Below are 16,082 nucleotides of genomic sequence, written 5' to 3'. Positions count from 1 at the left end.
GCAGAGTCTGCCCCTGCCCAGTGCAGCTCTCCAGCCAAGAAAGCTGAGAAGAAACAAATCCATGGATCCTCAAGGCAGCAAGAACCAGACCAATAAATCCCAAAGCTGGATGAGACAGAAGATGCCTCAACTCGTGGAAAAGAAAAAAAGTAATATTATTCTTTGTACCAGCTAAGGGCAACTGAGTTAAACTGGTTGCCTTCCTTGGCTGTAAGCCCACAGGTGAGAGACGTGAATTAAACTTCCTGTGTTCTCTCTGTCCTTTCCAGATCAATAAAAAGCTGGAAAGGAATAAAAATAAATCCAGTGATTTTACTATTTTTATCTCTAAGGCAGAGAAAACTATGCAGCTGCTGGAAGGCACCTTTTCCAACCAATTCTTGATTTAATTCAACCAATTCTTGATTTAATTTTGTGTATTTCTCTGAATTTTGTTGGAAATTGCCTATAGTAAAAATACAATTAAAAATACTAAAAAAAGCCACCTAAAATATAAAAATACTAAAATTAAAAATTAAAAATAAAATAACACAGACTCAGACCCCTTGGCTCACGCTCTTTTGATACAGGGTGTGGTTGGGGTGGTTCCTGCTGATCCTCCATCCAGTGCTCCTGGAGTCAGCCTGCACATCCTCCATCCATCATCACACCAGGCTCTGGCAATCCACAGGATCCAGCTGCCAAGGTTATTCCATCAGCTCGCTCTGGAGATAATTCCAGAGCTGACCTGAGCAGGTGGTTGGAGTGCTGAGCTCCCTCCCAAGCTGAACTATTTATTCTGTGATTTTCTACAAGCAGAAATCACTTTGTTCAAGGAAGTGACTGGAAAGAGGACTAAGCAGGAATTTTGTATTTTACCCCTCTCCTTCCAGTGAAGGAGCTAAGCCTTTTTTCAAGTTTTCAGACAACCTGAGGTTTACAGCCCATATCTAAACTCCAACAGAGCGAGGCTGCTCAGGTTGGAAATCTCTTTTTTCCAGCAGAAACCCCTCAAGCCAGCAATTGGCCAAAGTGCTGCAAGCCATCATCTCCTCCCTCTTTAATCCTGGCTATTCACTTTCAGTTCTTGAGGAGTTTTACATATTCCAGCAAGCTGAGGGTTTGGGCCATGCTGCCTTCCAAGAAGGTTCATTTTTCTTCTGAGGAGCCTGTGAGAGTTCAGTTCAAGTCCTCAGCCCCAGCTTGGCTCATCCTCAGCAGCACTTTAAAGAGGGTGAGAACATGCTCACTGAGCTAAAAACAAACACGCTGTCCCAGAATTTCTGGTAAAATCCACTTGGATTCCAGGTATTCTCCAAAGGGCTTTTTGCTGTTCAGCCCTTGAGAATTCCAAGATTTCTCATGTATTTTTTTTGTTGGTGCCAGTTCGTGCGGAGTGCCTAAAGCCCTGAACAACCTTTCCCGTTTGTGTTTTGGCAGACAGCTGGGCTGAGTTTCTATTCCAGGGACGCTGCCCAAGTGCTTTCCTCACAGCCCGCCCACGCCCGGGTGCCCGGATCCGCAGCGCTGATGGAGCGAGGACGCAGAGGCGGCTCCGACTCTGTCTGGCTCTGTCTCTCTCTGTCTCTCAAGAGGCTCCTTCACAGCTTAAGGACATGTCCTCCCCCTCACCAGAGCATCCTTGCCACCCAACACCTGTTCAGCGCCCAGGTGTGAAGGCACAGCTCGGCCCAGCTCCAGAGGTCTCTCCCTGCAACAGGTGGCTCGGGTTTTGTGGGGGCTGGAGCGTGATTCCTCTGAGATCTCTCCTTTGAAATGCAGAGGCACTTCAAACACCAGCTTCTGAAAGTTCTCTCCTCAGCTGATCCCAGCCCCACATCCAGCCCACACCACAGAAGAGCTGCTGGAGGCCACATCCTGAAGTCCCTGCACAGGGAAATCTCTGTCACATGCTGGAGAAAGCGCAAAAAGCCCAAAAATCCCAGAATTCCAGCACAGGTGGGCGCCAGGAAAGAGGTACAGAGGAGACAAGGAGATGCTCCAGGGAGAGCTCAGAGCTCTTGCAGGGCCTGAAGGGGCTTCAGGAGAGCTGCAGAGTGATGGGAGACAAGGCATGGAGGGACAGGACAGAGAGCAGGATCAGATGCGATGTTGGGAAGAAATTCCTTCCTGTGAGAGGGGTGAGACTCTGGCACAGGTTCCCAGAGAAGCTGTGGCTGCCCCTGGAAGCATCCAAGGCCAGGCTGGATGGGCTTGGAGCAGCCTGGGACAGTGGAAGGTGTCCCTGCCCATGGCAGGGGTGGAATGGGATGATCCTGAAGTTCCCTTCCAACCCAAACCATTCCATGAATGTGTTTAAAGCTTCCAGCCCTGCTTTAGCCTCTCCACTCCACGAACCACAGGCTCCAGGTTGATCTCTGGGAAAGTTTCCAGAAAGAAGAGGCTGCTCAGCTTTCAGACAGGAACAGCCAGTGGTGATGCCAGGGAAACACTTTTCCTTTCTTCTGCAGTGAGATCAAAAGGGCTGGGCTGACCCTCAGCTGGGAAACCCCAACCCTGTGGCAGCAGCTTCCACCTCACCTTCCCCAGCTCCTGTTCCCTGCTCAGAGACTTCAGGAACACTGCAGGATGCAGAAAAGTGGGATTCTTTGCCAAGAAAAGGAGAGAAGGGTGGAGATCCAGGATTATATTCATATTTTTATATATATTTTTTCATTATTACTATTTTTAAGTGGCTACAAATGTAAGCATCTTGAAAGAGCCAACCTCTCTACTTTTCAGAGCTTCCTTCTGTTATTGACATCACTTTAGGATGAGCAAAATGCACCAACAGCAACAACCTCAGAGCTTCAGCTCCAAGCCTCTGCCAAAACCCAGAGACATTACTGGAGGAAGGAGCAGAGCACAAAGGAGACAACAAATCACGAGAAGGGTGAAAACCCAAACCATTTCACCACCTAAAACAGCAAAAAAATAAGAGCAGGTACAGGATCAGCTCCAGCAGAGCCAGTGCCAACACTCACCAGGCAATCCCAGCTGATTTTCATTTTTCATTTCATTTTTTAATTCACATTCATGCTTTGTACCAGCTGTGGAGGTGAAGCACTGCACTCCCCAAACCAGAGCTGTCAGCAGCTTTTCTCCTCCTTTATGGGGCAAACACTCTCCCCAGGAGTTTCTCACTACTGAGCTCTTCATTTTTAGCTTGCCAGCCAGGAATCATTTTCAGGATCCATAAATTATTTTCAGGATCATCCCCATTTTTGTATTTGACAAGCCTGAATTTTTGCTTTAACTTACAGTTTATTATTCCAAAGGATCTGCAGTTATTGCCTGGCAGGAGCTGAGCTGATACCCATTCATCATCCCCTCACTCACAAGACAAGACTGCACAAGGAAGCCAAAGTTCACACTGATTTCCTGCTAAAGTCAGGTCCCAGAGACAGAAAAGGCTTCATGGTGTATTTTCATCTTGTGGGGCTTTGGAATTCTGCTCACAAGGTGGCCAAGGCTGCACCACAGAGCAGCCCCAGCATTCTGCCTGCTGTCACCCACAGAGAGGAGATTCCAGATCCAGGCAGAGGATGGCAGGTTTGGGTCTAGATTTAGTTAAGCCAGAGGATAACCTGGTTTACTGAAACCCCACCTGGAGGTGAAGAGCAGGTCAGCACAGCCCAGCCCAAAGAAAGCTCTTTATGGAGACAGGGATGTTGAGGGAAGGGTACCCAGAGCTTTGCAGCACTCTGGTCTGACCACAGCATGATCCAGGGATTCCAGCCACATCCCACATTTCCAAAAACAACACTCAGTTCCCCCTGTGGTAGCTGAAAACAGGAATACACAGTGGAGGAGGAATATTACAGCCTAAAATCCAAGGGGAACAGCAGGACACCATGGGGTTAATGCAAACAGCAGGTACAGGAGGGAACTGAGAAACCAAAAGTGATTCCACTGCAGCTCCCAAATCCACCCTCCAATAAAGTTCATCCAACTTAAAAGCAGTGTTTAACTCAAAAGTTAAGCCCAAAAATTTGGATTTAACTTGAAAAAGACTCGACCTTCTGTTTACTTCTGCTCAGCTTTCTGACTGCCAAGGCTTGAACACACCAAAGCCCCAAGGAAAGAGATCAAACAGCAAAGGCAGAACGGGGAAAAGCTCAGCTCCCAGAAGATCATCCCTGTGCAGAGCTGCTGACACTTTTTGGCAGCTGAAGGGGGCACAGTGGGAGCAGAGATGACAATTCCTGCTCTTTGCACAAGCCTCAGACACATCCAGGTGGCAGCTCCACCAGCACGAAGCAGACACAGCAGAAACAGCCTGAAATCTCCTCGGGAAAAGAGAGTTTTTGGCTAAAAACATGCACTTGTTACAAGAAACACAAAGCAAAACCTCAGTGAAGTATTTAAAAATACTTTTAAAACATGACTTGAAAAATACAGTGAAAACGCATTAAAATAATGATTGTGTCACAGTAATTCTGCCCCTTTTACCCATCCACCTGCCTTCAGACCACACAATTTGCTTCCTTTCAGACTGCCAATGATGCACAAGAAGCCTCTGGAGGATTTAACCACAAGAATCACCTCCACAGATGGAGAAAGACCAGAATCGTGCAGCAGGTCTGCCTTGCCATCACCCTCAGGAAAACCACCCAGTCTCAGGATGTTACATTCACTTCTTTTTCTTTGCCAGACTACTGAAAACTCTGCCAGAGATGCTGAATCACACGTGAATCATCACGGAATTGTTTGGGTTGGGAGAGATCTTAAAGCTCATCCAGCCCCACCCCAGCCATGGCCGGGACATTTCCACTGTGCCAGGCTGCTCCCAGCCCCAATATCCAACCTTGGGCACTGCCAGGGACCCAGGGCAGCCACAACTCTCCTGTCCCATCACATCAAAGCTCTTTTTTTGCACAAAACCACACCAAAATCCTCCTGTTGCCCTGCAGCAACACTTGGATGCTTCTGTGGTTACCACAATGCTTTCTGTGCTCCATCTCTCCTCCCCCACCCAATCAGACATTGCAAAACAGACAAAAAAAAAAAACCCAAAAAACCATACAGAGAAGCACTGAAAAGAAATCTCACCATGCCAGTCTGCAGCACAGATGATTTCACCCCAATTACTCGCTCTTGTCATGCAAAACAAGAACTACAGGAGAAAATTCAACTCCTGCTCCAGACAACACAGCAGCCAGAAATGAAGACGCTGCCCCAAGCATTTCTCTCAGAGTTTTACATGCTGGGATTGGTCTGTCAGCATGCGAGGAGTCTCCCAGAAGTGATTTTGAAAGGAAGGCTGATATTAAAGAGCAATTATACATCTGAAATTGAGCCTTCACCCTCTGATTCAGGGGAGCCCGAGGAACACACGCACGCACAGGAACAAGGAGTTTAAAAGAGGGGGAAAAAAAAGGGAAAAAATGTCCAAGTTATGTGGAGAATCTGGGCAAAGAATGCAAATTCTGACCTACTTCTCCCTCCTGACGGGGAGAGGGCACGAGGCAGCTGCTACTGCTGCTCTGCAGGCTCAGGAGAGGAGCCCTGCCACAACTGCTGCTGTCCCCAAGCCATGTCCCTTCTGCAAGGTGAAGGCCACCATCCATCCTTGTGCCCAGGGAACAAGCTGGGAGGGCCGGAACCTTCCCACAAAATAAAAACCAAACTTCCCTCCAAGCCAGCCCCCAGGGTGGGAAGGGGACAGGGACAAAGCCATGGACACACTGGGCCGATGCAGTGCCAGCTGCATGGGAAGCCAAGGTCTCCATGAGGGTCACCCTCTGTCTCAGGGCAGGGGAAATTCCAGAGGGGAGGAATTTGGGCCCAGCAGCCCCTCCAGCAGAGGAGGATTCCCAGTTTTGTTACCCCAAACTCTCACCCACACCTTCATGAGCTGCCTGCCCAGGAGCCACCGACCTTAAGTCTCCCTCCCAGTACAAAATTTTCTTTCAGGTGCCAAAAAATCTCATCTGATCTCACACAGGAGAGGAGCTGGCCAGGTTAACCCCCAGCTTGGGGCAGAAAATCCAACATGTGTCACTGCAGAAGGTTTTCATTAAAGGTGACAATAAAAGCAGCCATCAGTGTCACCCCAACCATCTTGGAGCAGCCTGGATTAGTGGAAGGTGTCCCTGCCCATGCCAAGGCATGGATGGAATGACATGGTCTTTAAGGTCCCTTCCAACCCAAATTACTACATGGCTCTAAAACTGTCCCCAGTGATGGATTGCCATAGAAACACTGAGTTTTCATCCTGCAATTCCTGTAATATATCATACAGATTCATATTTTAATGATGCAGTCTGAGGTTCAGGATCCAGCATCCCCCAAACCTCCTCCTGGCATAAATGAAATTATAGATAGAGCCATAAAATCCTTGCTGCACTGGCTGGGAATTGCAATTTCAGCCCACAGCCTGCTGCAAACTCAGATTATAGAGAAGGCTTTGTTCAGCCAGTCTCCTCCTTTTCCCTTAGGAAACCTGTATGTCAAAAGACCAATAAATGCTGGTAATTTATTATGTGGAAAGGCAGAACTGAGATGTAAGCTGAGTTTATGTTTGAAATGGTCACAGAGCCCTGGGATGGCAACTCAGAATTGTTGTTCTCTGTTTGTGCACACATAAATACCCAGGGATGAAAGAATGACAAGGAGAGAAGAATTATCAGCACCACAGGAGCATGGAGCAGAAAAATGTGGTTCAGATTTAAAGGCTGTTCAGGGGTTGTACTGCAAAAAAATCAAAAAATCAATGAAAAACATTACAAAGAAAAAGATCATTTCAATTTGCAGTCTGTTTATCAGCACTGATTAAGCAAAGATTTGATTTATCCTAAAGGAGAGCAGGTGAATCACTACAAGGCTTTAGAATTCTCCTCCAGCATTCACAGCTGCCATACCCTGGACTCTGGAAGATGTGTGGTATAATTTTGGTGTCTAAATAAACCAGAAACACACAGACGGCATTTGGGTTTTCTCTAGCCTTCCAAATATCCAAGAAATCCTGCTCATCACCACCTATGGAAACACAGAGCACACCCTGCCAGGTGATTCCTCACTTCCCTCTGGCCTCTCCCTAGGGTTTGGAACACTCCAACACCTCCAGAATAACTCCCTTGTTCCTGCCCTTTCTGTACAACTGCAGGCAGGGAAACTCTGTTCAGCTCCATGGGATGCAGATTGCAAAAACCTCCCTCACCCTACAGAAAAAAAGAGCAGAATATGAAATAAAGCATCTAATCTTTCCCACCAAAACCAGACTGTAAACAGCCTGAAGGTTTAGACAAGCACCTGGGATGTGCAAGAGACTTCCAAACCTTTTTTTTCCCCAGGTGAACTTCCTGCCTCATCCATGAACAGATTTCCTACACAGCCCAAGAGGAAGGGAGCTCTCAGCTCCAGGCTGGAGTCCCCAAGCACTTGAAGCCCTGTTGCTTTGGGTTAGATACCTGCAAGAGCTCCCAAGGAGATCTGTCCCACCAGACATTTGGGAGGTGAAGAAATTTAACTCCATGTGGATTTTCTTTGGGTTGGAGGAGTTTAAGACACCCAACTTGTGTATAAAGAATGGGAGGGGGGAACAGAGTGTTCCATGAAAAGTGAAGTGCCTCCATTTCTAAGGAGATGGTGAGAGATCCACTGAGGAAAAAGCAGAGACAATCACACCCCAATCACCCCCAAAAAAGTTCTCTTCTTGTAGCAGAACCTGACAGAGGAGCACAACAGCACCACTCAAAGCAGCCAGGGAGGCAGCAAGGCCAAGATCACCCTGATCCTGCTCTGTGAAAACCTGGCAATTGCTGCTCCAGGGAAGACACAGCAATTTTTGTGCCACAGGAAGTTTTGTGCCTGCTGGATAAAGCACTGCCAGAAGCTTTGGGTCACTCTGCCCTGGTTGTGTTCTCAAGCTTCTCTCCACAACTGAAGGCAGAGCTTTGACTGAAGGCAGAGCTCTCCAGCTGCCTTGGAACTCTGACAGAGGATTTCAGGAATACAACCCAGCAGATTCAAAAATGGAGCTGGAAATGAGAGCCACAAGCCCATCCCAATGTGCCTCAAAAGGCTGGGCCCTTGTCTCTTCTTCCATGTCATCCTAGACTTGCCTTCAGCCAGGGAATGTGACCAGTTCTCAGGGGAATAAGGCTGCATAACCATCCTTCCTTTTGTCCAAATTCTCCACAACTGAGCTGGGATCTTTTCCCAGCCTTTTCCAAAGAACTTTCACTGCTGCACTGCTGCATTTGAATTCAGGCATTAATGCACACGGGCTGCCTTGGGACTCCCCACAGCCTGTGCCAGGACTGGACAATCTTTTCCATGAGGAATATTTTTCTTATCTCCAACCTAAACCTCCCCTGGAACAACCTGAGGCTGTTTCCTCTCATTCTATTATTTTTTACCTGGGAGAAGACATTGACCTCCCTCACCACTTGGGAGACAAAGGCACATCAACCCTTCCATTTTGAGGGAGATAAGGATGGAAATTAACTCTCCAATGTTAATTAACTGTGTCTCCTATAGACCTGGCAGTTTGAGGAGCCTGAACTGCCTCAGGTTTAACAAGAAGGTCACTTCTGCATCCACTAAGAAAGCTGGATTTTGTTCCTCTCCACTTTTAGCCTTGTTAGAAATAAAGTAATTTCACACAGCTTAGAGCAACATGCTATGCTGTGGACACAATGGAAGAGGAGATTTGAAGTCACCATCCCCATTTCCCTTTCCGCATCCTTCTGAGACAGACTCATTCCGCCCTCTGAAATTTTCATTAAACCAAGGAGGACCAGTGACCATTCTCTGCAGTCCCAATGAGAGCAGCACTCACCAAACAAGAGACAGAGGTAGTGGGGAACCAACACAGCACAAACATCCCCTGTTTTGCCCCTTTAATTCCTCCAGCAGCCTGTCAGCATATTCCAGAACACTCACCAGCCAAATATTACATTTTCACTTGCACTGGACAATAATCAGGACACCCAAGTTTCCAAGAGCCAATGAAATAGTGTGAAACCCACCAAAGTCTCAGGCTGGCCTTCTGTGAGCAGCTCTGTGTCCCACCAAGGACCAGAAATGCTGCGTTCAAGGCTCTGCCCTTGCTAAGTGCTCCTTAATCTGCCCCAGAGGTTCATCATCAGAAGGAATTGCTCCCTGTGAGGGTGGGCAGACCCTGGCACAGGTGCCCAGAGCAGCTGTGGCTGCCCCTGGACCCCTGGCAGTGCCCCAGGCCAGGCTGGATGGGGCTTGGAGCCACCTGAGATGGTGGAAGGTGTCTGACCATGGACATGGATGAGATTTAAGGTCTCTCCAAACCCGAACCTCTCAATGTGTTCTAAAAAAAAGCCCCAAAACTGCACAGTTGCACAAAGTAGGTTCTCCAAGAGGCCAAGAAGAGGAAGAAGTTAAAGCTGTGATTTATAAAGCTGGTGATTTATGTGCTGCAGGCACACACTGGGCAGGGCAGGAGGATAAATCAGCACCAACAGCCCAAGCTGACACATGTCTGCTCCTGGCCTGCTGTCACCTCTGGGACAGGGATCCAAGTGCCACAGCAGACACTGTGACTCCAGCCCAGCGTCTGGGGGCGTGCCAGGCGCTGATTAACTGCTGCTGTTAATTACAGGATGTAAACAGTGCCCTCAGCTGACCCACAGCCAGGGCAGGCCTTGCCAGCTCAGCTGTGCCCTCGTGGGTGCCCATGTGCCACTGTCCCTGCAGTGCCCTCCCTGCTGGGACACAGGCAATGGCACCAGCTGCCCTTGGCACCCTGAATTCCTGCCCCAGCTCCCTCCACCCAGCAGGGGAATAAACCTGCTCAGTGCTCACAGGGCTCCTGTTCCAAACAACAAGGCCTTGTGGTGCCCCAAGAGGGACTCAGCCCAAGCTGCTGGGGATGGACACACAGGGAGAGGCCTGCAGAGCAGGAACTGGGAGCAATGGTGGATGATGTTTAAAGGCCCATTCCAACCTGCAGTGTTCTATTATCCTCTGACCCCTGAACCAATTCCAGTCCACAGAGCCCACAGAAGATGGTGCTTCACTCACACAAATTCTCAAAGTTTCCTGTGCCACAAGAGCCCCCCTGCTGTAGTGAGATATTGAACAAAAAGGCTCCCTCAGGCAGCACCCTGCAAGGCAGCCAGCCCTGGCAGCCCAGCACGTGTCACCGTGACCTTCTGCTGCTCCAGCAACAGCATTCCTCCAGAGGCACAAGCAGATAACACAGAGACAAGGGCACCCAAGAAGTTATTCCTGGCAAACACTCGTTCAATGCCTTTCCTTGCTGTAATCTTCCCAAACTTCTTTTTGGTTTTTCATCTAAATTGCTCAGAGGAGAGCAGATCCCTCCAGCCCAGGAGATACCTGGCTCTGGAGTGAATAAACCAACATGTAGTTTTACAAACACACTCTGAGGTTCTCCACCAAAGGAAAAGCAAACAAATGTTCTCCTATCTCCCAGGAAGTTTGTCCTGGTGTTAGCTTTCCTCTCAACCTTTCTGTAGGCAGCTTTTAAAACATGAGCAAAGCCCTGTTTCATGTTAAATTCATAACCAGGAGGCAGAGTCAGGATTCCCAGGCTGCTTTTTGAGCTGCAAACACTGAGAAGAGCAGATGAGAGCTGGTGGTGATGGGTTGGGCATTCCACCTGTGGCATGGGGCATCCCTGTCCCCCATCCCACAGGGCTGGGAAGGTCTCAGGGGCAAAATGACTTAGAATAATGGAATGGCTGGGGTTGGAAGGGACCTCAGAGCCCATCCAGACCCATCTGTGCCATGGGCAGGGACACCTTCCACTGTCCCACACTGCTCCAAGCTCCATCCAGCTTGTGCCAGCACAAACCATCACAGCCAAGCCTGTCTGAGCTCAGCTCAGCTCATGGGTCCCTCCCAACTCAGGGTATGCTGTGAACATTTCAGAGGTGCTACCAGCACACCTGTGGGCTTCTTAAGCACCCCTCTCTTTCAAAAATTCTGTTTAAAAATTGATTTCTCCAGAGGATGCACCACAAGCTGCCCTCAGGTCAAACGATCTGGGCACAGCTGAGGTCAGCCTGGTGTTTATCTCCCTCAGAGCTGCCTGTCCTCAGCAAGCCAGGCTCTCCAAACACTGCATTAGCGGGGATCAGCCAGAGCAGCACAGAGCCACCCCCAGCTGTCACCTCGAGGGCACCTGGCTCGTGCCAGCACCGTGCAGGGGACAGCAGGGACAGAGACGCTTCTGGTGCAGGATGGAGAAGTCTTTGCACGAGGGACCCGTGGCATTGAGCAGCTCTGGTTCAGAACACAGAGCTAAAAAATAAATGAATTTAGAACCAAAACTCAAAGTAAGAGTTTGGGAGTTGTTTTTAGCAGCAGAAATATTTCAGTTTCCCCTGGGCGCTTTCGCATTCGGCCGCGGCTAATCTCTGCTCAGACACTCTCTGGTGCCGCTGGTTTTGTGTAAGCCCGGGGATTAGAGGGGGTTATCCAGAGGGCCAAGGGCAGCCTGAACAAACAGGAGCTGGCCCACAGTCCCTGCAGCCCCATGGAACTCAGTGCCCATCCCAAGCATGTGACACAAGGGTTCTCCTGCAGCACCCAGCTAAGGCTGGCACCTCTGCCATGGCTGTCTGGGACCACACCAGGGACAGGACAGCAGCCAAAAACAAGAACAAAACCCACCAGAGGCAAGGAGCCTCCTGGAGCCCTCACATGGTCCCACCAAGGAGCCTCCTGGAGCCCTCACATGGTCCCACCAAGAGCAACACAGCCAGCACACAGCTCCAAGACAGAAATCTTGATAATAATCACAACCTTTTAAAGCCTAAAGGATCCCACACTGGGAAGACCAAGTTTCCTAGATTCTTAATGGGTATCTGCTTTTAAGAGCAGACCCCATCTAGATTTATTGCAAAAATAAGAAATAAAGTTGTATTGAAATAGAATCATTAAGGTTGGGAAAGGCCTCTAAGACTGAGTCCAACTATTAACCAGCACTACAATGCCACAAATCCACACAACTCCTGAGCCCTTCCAGGGGCTGTGATTCCACCATTCCCCATGTCAGCCTACCCCCGTGCCTGACCACTCCTCCAGGGAAGAAATTCCTCCTCACATCCAACCTAAACTTCCCCCAGCACTTCCTCCCATCCTGTCCCTTGTTATGTTTGGGACACAATTATCACACAGCAATGCAAGAGGTCTCCAAACAACTGGGGATGGGGATGTTTATCTGTTAACTCTGTTCCTCTGCTCCTCCCTACACCTCTGGATCAGCCCTGCACTGAACACTTTCCACAAGTCCCTTCCCTGGGGCCCAAACTCTGGGGCAAGAAAATAAAAGGGATGCAAGAGAAGCGCAAACAACTTGTGCAGAGTCAGCAGCGAGTTCTGGCACCTGAACTGGTGGGTTTGTTTTGTTCTGAGGGACTGGGATGGAAGGAAGAGGATCAGTGCTTCAGAAAATCACCACTGCCACAGCTGGATCTGTGGAGCACTGCTGATCCAAAGCAGGCCCCAGATTTATTTGCCATCTCTGGACATGTCCAGTGCTGTTATCCCTCAGACAAAAGCAGCAGGGCTTAGAGTGCCCAGTACTCCACAGTCCCAAATTGCTGCCATCTTCCTCCAGCAAGGAATGCCAAAGGGAACATCACCATGGGAGTTATGGTCTGCCAAGAGGAGGGAAGGAGGAATCTCACCCTGCTTCCCAGAAATCAACCAAGAGCCCCAGATCCTCTGCCTGGCCAGCACCAGCTCAACACTTCATTGTCTGCTAAAGAGAGATCCACCATTTCCCCCAGATCTCCTCTAAAACTGCTCCCAGAAGCAATTTCTTGATTTATTATCTTAATTAGAAACAACACTAAGCAATCACAGAGAAGAGCCCAACAGTTGTGCTGCAGCAGTCACCACAATCCCAGCTCCCACAGCATCCCCTTCACTCCTGTGCTCCCCTCAGTGAGCTCTCAGTGCAAAAAGTGATTTATTCATCCACTCCTGTCCCCTGGGACAGCACCAAACAGTTTGGACACTAAATACAGCCAAAAACACAGCTGGCTTTGGACAGATGCTCAGACCACACTGGGACAGGATTTTATCATCTGTCGAGTCAGCAAACAGCAGCACTGCCAGGCAGCTCTCCAGTCAATAACCATTTCAGGGGGTTACCTGCAGTTCCTAACCACAGCCTGTGCAAAGGGCACAGAAAGGAGGTTTTATTTCAGATTTCCATGCAAGAACATCCTTTACCACTGCCAAAGGGAAAGAGGCTTTCAATATCCACCACATTTTATCCTGAAGTGTCAGGTTTCCATCGGAGCACCTCTCACAGTTCAGGCTGTTAATTACTGTGTTTAATTACTGTGTGTACAGTGGGTGTTGGACTCCCCAACAGGATGACTGTCCTGGCTCTGCTGAGGCATGATAGAATCCCCTAAAACAGGTTCCCATCAATTATTGTTTCATCAGACCATGCAATTTCCACCTCAGCAGAGAGGGCAGAGCCCCCCAGGGCACTGCTGCCTTTCCATGAGCCCTCCAAAGCTGCCATGGAATATTCACCCAGCTGCCTTTCCCTTTCCTCCCTGGCACAGATCACCAACAGCTCCCTGCAGGAAGCTCCTCTGATAAAGCTGGAAGGACCTGCAAATTCTTATCAGGAGCCTGGGGGATATTTTCCAAAAGAAACAGGTCATAGTGGAGTTACATCCTTTAGCCTGGAATATCCACTGGTTTATCATTCCTGCATGGGGCACATGGAATTGCTCAGTTCTGACTTAAATTCCCAGTGAAGTCCCAGTGGAGAGATCAGCATCTCTCCCATGCTCCTCTAACACAGATTTTCCTTGGAAATGCTCCTGAAGGACAAATCCAATCTTATCTCTTGATGGCTTCCAGGAATGGGGCAGCCACAGCTTCTCTGTGCAGCCTGTGCCAGGGCCCAGCCACTGTCTTGGGATTCTTGGGCCTTGAAAAATGACACCAATTAAAAAAATTAATCTTGTCTCCCAAAATGGATGCAATTGAAAAGGTTTGAGATTAGGCTGGCCACAAAAAGAGCATTTTTTTTCCCTAAGGAAGAAACTGGCTCTCCCAGGAGAGACTACATGGACTCAAGGGATGAAACCTAGAAAGTCTGTTAGACTTGGCAGTACATGTAGAATCAGGAATCCCTGAGGCTGGAAAAGCCCTCCAGGACCATGGAGTCATTAACCCAGCCCTGCCAAGTTCAAGGTGAAGGCAGAAACTGCTCTGACACTTCATTCCCTCCATCAGCACTAACACATCTGGGTTTGGCCAGCCTGTGATGAGGATCTGGGCAGAAATAACAAAGGAAAACAAGAGAGCAGAGCAGGACAAAGGAAGGTAAAGCAGAGACTCAATCTGAGCCCATCCATCATCACCACAGAGCTCTTCCCACGATGGGGAGGAAGGGGAAGGAGCCGTGGGGAACAATTGCTCCAGGGAAGGGGAAGCAGCATTGTTTGAGAGATTTAACAGAAAAGCACATAAACCAATGCCCCATCCCTCAAAAAAAGGAAAGAAAAAACATTCCCAGAGTCTTGGGGCAGGCTCAGCTCCACCTTGACATCACACCCCTCCCTGAGCCAGAAGGGAAGAGAAGCTGCTTTGTTTGGTTTTCTTCCCCCTGAGCTGCATTGGCAGCCCTTTTCCCCAGGAAGGAAACCTTCCACACTCCCCTTCCCCTCCAGCCTCCCCTTATTCAGCCCCCAGGAGCCCTGACAGGGCAAGGAAACAGGAGCAGAATGCAGCAGCTCCCCATGGGCCAGGAACTCAAACCCTGGGACAGCAGCACCTCTGCAAGCCCTGCAGGAGCTTCCATGGCAAAGCAGGCAGACCCAGAACACCCTTTTCACAGAGACAATTCCTCTCTTTCCAGCAGGGAAGAGCTCAGGGACAGCTGGGAGAGACAAGGCTGTGCACATCCTATGTGGAAGGGATCAAACTCCTGGCTCCATCTCACTCATCTCCAAGCTCCCCTGCTGCAGCATGATTGCAGCTGAATTTTACTCCACTTAAGCCTTTCCCAAAATACCTGTGCTCCTTGGAGGGACTTCTTCCCCTCACCAGAAGCTCTGCAGAAATTAAATCCTATTAGTGCATAAATCTCATGCAATAACTGTGACATTCTGGGGATTTTCACTGGCAGGCTCAGCAAAAACCTTACCAGAGGAGAAATCCTTGAAATGCCAGACATCCAAGGCATTTGAGGCTTCTTTCTGTGCACAGGATTTAGTGCTAATCCCTGAGCTCCCCAGCGTCTCAGCCCTGTCCCAGCCTCCTTCCCTACCTTGGATCACTCCTGTCCCATCCCTGGAAGTGTCCAAGGCCAGCCTGGACAGGGCTTGGAGAAACCTGGGATAGGGAAAAGTGTCCTGATAATTTCAAAATCCCTCCCACCTAAACCAGTCTGTGATTCCATGATTCCCAATCCCTCAAAGCAGAGGATTTTCATTGATCTCAAATGCTGCAGGTTCTTCTCCACCAGCTTTTTTTCAGTGCTGGAAACATCAAAGCTGTGCACCTCTTCCCAAAGCAAAGTGGACACATCTGCTCATCATCAACCAGGCCCATTTATCTGTAAACCTTTCCCTACAAATATCCTGTGTCCCAAGGCTACAGCAGCAACACCAGGGCACACCCCACTCCTTCCACACTCCCAAGTTCCCAGAGGTGCTCTGGAAATGGGATTCCCCCAAACAGGCACCAATTGGGCAGATTTGTTTGGGCTGGCCTGGCAAGGCTGAAGCAGCACGTGATCCAGCTCTGCCATCTGCTTTCCAAGGGGGCTTTCCCCTCTGAAAATTCACCAACCAAACAAAAAACAACCCCAAAACAACAAGGCCTCCCTTCCTTAACCATCACAGGATGCCCTGCAATAACTTTGGGAAGCAAAGGGCAGATATTTGCTGTCTATTATCGGAGACATCTTTCTAGGCTTCATTAAGCACATCACAGATCCACTCCTGTCAGTGGAAGCACAGATGGCATTTGAGCTAAAGATGAGGATCCCGTTTCCTTCCTCTAGAGCAAAAGGCAAACATCAGCAAGGGCTGCTGGGGTTAACCTTAATTATTGTACAGGAAGCCCCAGTCCAGACTCTAACAGGTTCTAACAGGCCTGAAGGGGCTCCAGGAGAGCTG

At 49.1% G+C, this 16,082-nt stretch overlaps 1 protein-coding gene across 21 annotated transcripts in view; it reads right to left on the bottom strand.

Annotated features, from left to right (window-relative positions):
• GDPD5 (glycerophosphodiester phosphodiesterase domain containing 5) overlaps window positions 1-16,082 on the bottom strand; it is a 100,643-nt gene that overhangs the window by 70,745 nt on the left and 13,816 nt on the right. Inside the window, exon 1 of one of the 21 annotated variants that reach the window (XR_012577603.1) lies at window positions 5,032-5,178. The exons of the other annotated variants lie outside the window; for them this stretch is intronic. The gene's annotated coding sequence lies outside the window, so the exon portion shown is untranslated. Of the gene's footprint in view, window positions 1-5,031; window positions 5,179-16,082 lie in introns of those variants that run through there. 21 annotated transcript variants of the gene reach the window in all.

Source organism: Zonotrichia albicollis, chromosome 2 (genome assembly GCF_047830755.1).
Source record: "Zonotrichia albicollis isolate bZonAlb1 chromosome 2, bZonAlb1.hap1, whole genome shotgun sequence".
NCBI classification, from domain to species: domain Eukaryota; kingdom Metazoa; phylum Chordata; class Aves; order Passeriformes; family Passerellidae; genus Zonotrichia; species Zonotrichia albicollis.
The sequence above is the reverse complement of the archived record's forward strand: the minus strand, read 5'-3'. Positions and strand labels throughout refer to the sequence as shown.